Here is a 7,177-nt window from a genome sequence, read left to right as displayed (position 1 = left end):
GACAAAAGCAGAGACCAATAGAGAGACACAGAAAGGCAGAGACAGACAAAGACAGACACACAGACAAAAGCAGAGACCAAAAGACAGACACAGAAAGGCAGAGACAGACAAAGACAGACAGGCAGACAAAAGCAGAGACCAAAAGACAGACACAGAAAAGCAGAGACAGACAAAGACAGACAGGCAGACACAAGCAGAGACCAATAGAGAGACACAGAAAGGCAGAGACAGACAAAGACAGACACACAGACAAAAGCAGAGACCAAAAGACAGACACAGAAAGGCAGAGACAGACAAAGACAGACAGGCAGACAAAAGCAGAGACCAATAGACAGACACAGAAAGGCAGAGACAGACAAAGACAGACAGGCAGACACAAGCAGAGACCAATAGACAGACACAGAAAGGCAGAGACAGACAAAGACAGACAGGCAGACAAAAGCAGAGACCAATAGAGAGACACAGAAAGGCAGAGACAGACAAAGACAGACACACAGACAAAAGCAGAGACCAAAAGACAGACACAGAAAGGCAGAGACAGACAAAGACAGACACACAGACAAAAGCAGAGACCAATAGACAGACACAGAAAGGCAGAGACAGACAAAGACAGACACACAGACACAAGCAGAGACCAATAGAGAGACACAGAAAGGCAGAGACAGACAAAGACAGACAGGCAGACAAAAGCAGAGACCAATAGAGAGACACAGAAAGGCAGAGACAGACAAAGACAGACAGGCAGACAAAAGCAGAGACCAATAGACAGACACAGAAAGGCAGAGACAGACAAAGACAGACAGGCAGACACAAGCAGAGACCAATAGAGAGACACAGAAAGGCAGAGACAGACAAAGACAGACAGGCAGACAAAAGCAGAGACCAATAGAGAGACACAGAAAGGCAGAGACAGACAAAGACAGACACACAGACAAAAGTAGAGACCAAAAGACAGACACAGAAAGGCAGAGACAGACAAAGACAGACACACAGACAAAAGCAGAGACCAATAGACAGACACAGAAAGGCAGAGACAGACAAAGACAGACAGGCAGACACAAGCAGAGACCAATAGAGAGACACAGAAAGGCAGAGACAGACAAAGACAGACACACAGACAAAAGCAGAGACCAAAAGACAGACACAGAAAGGCAGAGACAGACAAAGACAGACACACAGACAAAAGCAGAGACCAATAGACAGACACAGAAAGGCAGAGACAGACAAAGACAGACAGGCAGACACAAGCAGAGACCAATAGAGAGACACAGAAAGGCAGAGACAGACAAAGACAGACACACAGACAAAAGCAGAGACCAATAGAGAGACACAGAAAGGCAGAGACAGACAAAGACAGACAGGCAGACAAAAGTAGAGACCAAAAGACAGACACAGAAAGGCAGAAACAGACAAAGACAGACAGGCAGACAAAAGCAGAGACCAAAAGACAGACACAGAAAGGCAGAGACAGACAAAGACAGACACACAGACAAAAGCAGAGACCAATAGACAGACACAGAAAGGCAGAGACAGACAAAGACAGACACACAGACAAAAGCAGAGACCAAAAGACAGACACAGAAAGGCAGAGACAGACAAAGACAGACACACAGACAAAAGCAGAGACCAATAGACAGACACAGAAAGGCAGAGACAGACAAAGACAGACAGGCAGACACAAGCAGAGACCAATAGAGAGACACAGAAAGGCAGAGACAGACAAAGACAGACACACAGACAAAAGCAGAGACCAATAGAGAGACACAGAAAGGCAGAGACAGACAAAGACAGACAGGCAGACAAAAGTAGAGACCAAAAGACAGACACAGAAAGGCAGAGACAGACAAAGACAGACACACAGACAAAAGCAGAGACCAATAGACAGACACAGAAAGGCAGAGACAGACAAAGACAGACACACAGACAAAAGCAGAGACCAAAAGACAGACACAGAAAGGCAGAGACAGACAAAGACAGACAGACAGACAAAAGCAGAGACCAAAAGACAGACACAGAAAGGCAGAGACAGACAAAGACAGACAAACAGACAAAAGCAGAGACCAATAGACAGACACAGAAAGGCAGAGACAGACAGACAAAAGCAGAGACCAATAGACAGACACAGAAAGGCAGAGAGAGACAAAGACAGACAGACAGACAAAAGCAGAGACCAAAAGACAGACACAGAAAGGCAGAAACAGACAAAGACAGACAGACAGACAAAAGCAGAGACCAATAGACAGACACAGAAAGGCAGAGACAGACAAAGACAGACAGACAGACAAAAGCAGAGACCAAAAGACAGACACAGAAAGGCAGAGAGAGACAAAGACAGACAGGCAGACAAAAGCAGAGACCAAAAGACAGACACAGAAAGGCAGAAACAGACAAAGACAGACAGGCAGACAAAAGCAGAGACCAAAAGACAGACACAGAAAGGCGGAAACAGACAAAGACAGACACACAGACAAAAGCAGAGACCAATAGACAGACACAGAAAGGCAGAGACAGACAAAGACAGACAGGCAGACGACCAGAGAAAGGGTGATGCCTCGCTGGCAACGCCCGGTCCCCTCGTCCTGTCATATGTTTCTCACACAACAGTAGTGCACGTATGTAATTAACAGTATCAGCTGAATGCATGAATATATACGAGGTCAGCAGAGAGGGAGCTGTCATGCGTGAGATAAATATTTAGAATAAACGGTTCCCTCTCTCTGCTGAAGTCAGAAATCTGTTATCATCACTTGTGCTTCTCTGCTGTGTCTCTGGATTACTGTTGTCATTATTAAGAGAGATGGTGCTGATGATAGAGAAATGATATCCAATATTTTATTTTTTGTATCGTTATCATTATCGACATTATGCTGTGTTGCAATAATGTTAATTCCAATGCTATCATAAACAGTATCTTTGTTGTTTTTTATAATATTTTTCAAAAGCAAAAGTCTTGACCTATATCATCATCAGTGTGTTGTCTTTAGCTTTATCATTTCCATCATCAGCATTACCATTAACACCATTAACATCAGCATCCTCCTTATCACAACTATTATCAGCCGTGTCATCGGTATCACCATTATCCTTATCATCATTTACATTGTCATCTCTATTTTTGGCAATGTAATTAACATCATCACCATCGCGAGCACGAGAGAGTATTCAGTCTCGCACCTGTCTTTGTGTGAAGGTCATACGTGAATCACGTCATTATCATTCTTCCGCCGTTTACTCACGCTTTTGTGAGCTGCGAATGGTGTTTAGAAAGTGTGAAGGATGGAGGGAGAGGGAAGGAAGAGCGAGAAGGGGGAGAAAGAGAGGGATAAGGAGAGAGAGGGGGATAGGGAGAGAAAAAGAGAGAGGGAAAGGGAGAGAGTGGGCATAGAGAAAGAGAGAGACGGACAAAAAGACAGGAAAAGAACAAACATAAAAAAGAATGCAGAAACAGAAAGGCAAGGCGTTTGAAAAAGAAGGAAAAGAAAGAGGACAAGTGAAAACAGAAGACCCTATAAAGACAAACAAACAGATGGAGACAGACAGACTCTCCGCAGCAAGGTCGAGCGCCGTGCCTTGCGTGGGGTCAGCGCAGGAGAAGGGACCGAGACACAAAGACTTAACAGACAGGGACAAATGCGCTAATATACTCGGCTCTGCTCCGACGCCTCGGGAGTGGGACGCAGACGAAGGAACAAATAAGATGAAAAGGGAAGAAGAGGGGGTGGATAAAGGGAGGAATGAGGAAAAAGAGGATGGGTGGGTAAGCGGAGAGAAGAGGAGTGGGTTAAGGGAAAGAGGGAGGGTAGGCGGGGAGAGAAAGAAAAGAAGGAATGAGAGAAGAGAGAAAAAAGAAGGAATGAGAGAAAAGAGGACGGGTGGATAAGGGGAGAGAAGGGGAGTGGAAGGGCAGGTGAGGAGAGAGAAAAAGGAAGGGATGAGAGGATGGAGAAGAAGGAAGGAATGAGAGGAGAGAGGAAGCGTGGGTGAGGGAGACAGAAAGAGTGGATGAGGAGAGACAAGAAGAAGACGGGTAAGTGAGGGGAAAAGGAAGGGTGTTTGAAGGGGGAAAAGGAGATCATTATGAGGGAATTAGGTAAACAATGGGATGAAGGTTAAATATGGAGGATAGGGTAAGGGAAGAGAGGATGAGAAGGGGATGGAGAAGATAGGCTGGAGAACTAAGATAGAGGTAAGATAAGATTTTTAAAAAAGCATGTGTGTGCAATAGAGGGAGAGAGGGAGAAAGAGAGAAAGAGAGAGAGATAGATAGATAGATAGATAGAGAGAGAGAGAGAGAGAGAGAGAGAAAGAGAGAGAGAGAGAGAGAGAGAGAGAGAGAGAGAGAGAGACAGAGAGAGAGAGAGAGAGAGGGAGAGAGAGAGAGAGAGAGAGAGAGAGAGAGAGAGAGAGAGAGAGAGAGAGAGAGAGAGAAGAGAAGAGCGAGAGAGAGAAAGAAGAGAAGAGAAAAAGAAAGAAACACACAATCAGACAGCGAAACAAACACACTCAAACCAGAAAACAAACAATAAAACCAACTAACAAATACAAAACAACCGAAACAGAAGCCCAATAAAACAATAATAGTGCAAAGGATCACATGGAAAGTACAGTAAAATCTAATAACATGGAGATGGGATCCAGGTTGAGTCCAAGAACAAAGCGAGTAGGAGACACGTTTATCCAATGTGAAACAGTGGAGGTGCGGGCGTGACGAGGGAAGTGGGAGGAGAAGAGACAAGGATAAAACAAAATGAGAAGAATAGGTGAATGAAAGTGTGTAGGGATAATCTAGAGAGAGGAGGAGAAGGAGGAGGGAAATTTGAAGAAAAGAAAAGTGAGATGCGCAGATGAAAGAAAAGGGAAGAAAAAAGCTGTGGAATATGATTGGAGGAAGGGAAAAAAGAGAGAGAGAAAAAGTAGGAATATGCTTAAAAAGGATTAAAAAGAAGAAAAGAAGCAGAGAGGTCTGTAATAAACAATAAGTGGGAAAAGAAGAGAAAGGGGAAGAAAGAAAAGAGACAAAGAAAAGAATAATTTGAAATAAGTGAAGAGAGGAAAGAGAGAGGGTGCGGGGGATGGAGAGAGAGAGAGAGAGAGAGAGAGAGAGAGAGAGAGAGAGAGAGAGAGAGAGAGAGAGAGAGAGAGAGAGAGAGAGAGAGAGAGAGAGAGAGAGAGAGAGAGAGAGAGAGAGAGAGAGAGAGAGAGAGAGAGAGACAGAGAGAGAGAGAGAGAGAGAGAGAGAGAGAGAACAGGGAGAGTGCAGATTCCAAAGACAGGTTGAAAGAATATGAATATATACATGTAAAAGTGTAGATTGCTGCTAGATATATATAAAAGGAAGTGGAACAAACACGATAAAGTCTGAAGAAAGAAAAATCATGGAGAATAAATAACGAAAGGCCATGGGATTAGTAAGAACTAGAAAGATTTAACGCGAAAACAGAAATTGGAAAGAATACAAAGTAAGAAGGAAAAAGGGACAGATAAATAGATGAATAAAGAATACGAACAAATGCAAAACATAACGAGTAGAATATAAACCAAAAAAAGTAAGAATAAATAAATATATAGATCTAAATTTTCTTTCTTTCTTTTTACTTTTTGGGGAGTATAAAAATGAAATGGAATCAGAACGTGGAACAAAAAACAAAAGAAAGAAAGAAATGGACAAAGGGAAATTATACAAGAGGGGGGAAAACGGAAAACCAAAAACTCAGATATGAAATGCACCTCGGGTTAAAAAGTTAATAAAAAATTAACAAATCCGATTAATCAGAAAAATGAGGATTATATATAGAGGTAAAATATTTTGGATTTACCACTTCCGCCAAGAGAACTGCTCTCGGCAACTATGCGAATGATAGACGTGGAATGCTTACTCTATCAATACTGCTAAGCATGATTCTTGTGAGCATTATTATTACCCCTTTCCGCACGAATTAGCAAGACGATGAAAAAAAAAAGAATAGCTCACATACAAAAAAAAAAGGAAAGAGATAAAAAAAAGTGATTACTGTATACCAATTTGCCAACTAATGAGGAAAAATTATTAAAGAATTTTATAAAACACTATCTAATTACAGTTCTATTTTTCCACAGCTGTCGTGTTATAATCCTTCCTGGAACAGCAACATCCTCTCACTCAAAGATAAAATAGCTCCTCAACCACTCTGCTTACCTGCTCACCTGCTGGCTTACCTGCTTACCTGCTGGCTTGAACAGGAACCTCCCTCTAATCTTGTCTAAGATGCTTAATATTTACAGTGAGAAAAGACAAAAATTTGCACAGAGGACTGGAGAGGAGGTGAGGGGAGAAGAAAGAAGGAATCAGATAGGGAAGAGGATAAGCATGTGAATAGAGAGGATTGAGTGAATAACGTATAAATGGATAAACATATGTGTAGATACATACATACATAGAGAAATGGGGCAATCGATGAAGGAAATGCGGGAATATAAATAGATAGAGTAAGGAAAATAAGAGGGTATATGATCAAAAAAGATATAAACTGATATAGAGTAAAGTCAGATAAAGGGAAAGGAAGGAGAAAGAAAGAGGGATAGAGGAAAGATGAGGATAGGTAGATAATCTGATGCATAAATAAAATTGGCTGAAAAGGAAAAGACGGTTACATAGGCAAATAGATAAAAATAGAAAATGATTATTGGCGAAGAGAGGAACAAAAAGAATTTAAGAATTAAGGGATAAACAGGTGGATAGATGAGTTTGAGCGATAGCTAGAAATATACATGGACAGATGGATAAATAAGTAGAGACAGAAAAGGAGATAAAAGGAAGAGAAAATAGATGAATATTTGAAACGAAGTAGATAAAGAGCTGAATGGAAATAAGTAAACAAAATATAGACAGATTAATGGAAAATGCTTAAGTAGAAGGATTTAGATTTAGATTTAGAGAGAACAAGATGCAAGGAAAACGTTACATATGCTTACCATTTTGAGGGAGACTCACACAGGCATAAAAGACGAAAAATGTGAGGAAAGAAAGGAAAATTTAAAATGCTAATGTGTCCCTCCCTCCCCTCTCCCCCCTCCCCTCGCGTCCCACCTTACCCCCTCGAAAGAAGAAGAAAAATCTTCACTCTTTTTTCTTTTCTTTGTCCATGTTTTCTCGTCCTTATTTTTCTGTGTTAATCAACGCGAAATGTATTCATGTTGA

The sequence above is a fragment of the Penaeus vannamei genome, chromosome 15 (genome assembly GCF_042767895.1).
Source record: "Penaeus vannamei isolate JL-2024 chromosome 15, ASM4276789v1, whole genome shotgun sequence".
Classification (NCBI taxonomy): domain Eukaryota; kingdom Metazoa; phylum Arthropoda; class Malacostraca; order Decapoda; family Penaeidae; genus Penaeus; species Penaeus vannamei.
Note: the sequence above shows the minus strand (reverse complement) of the source record.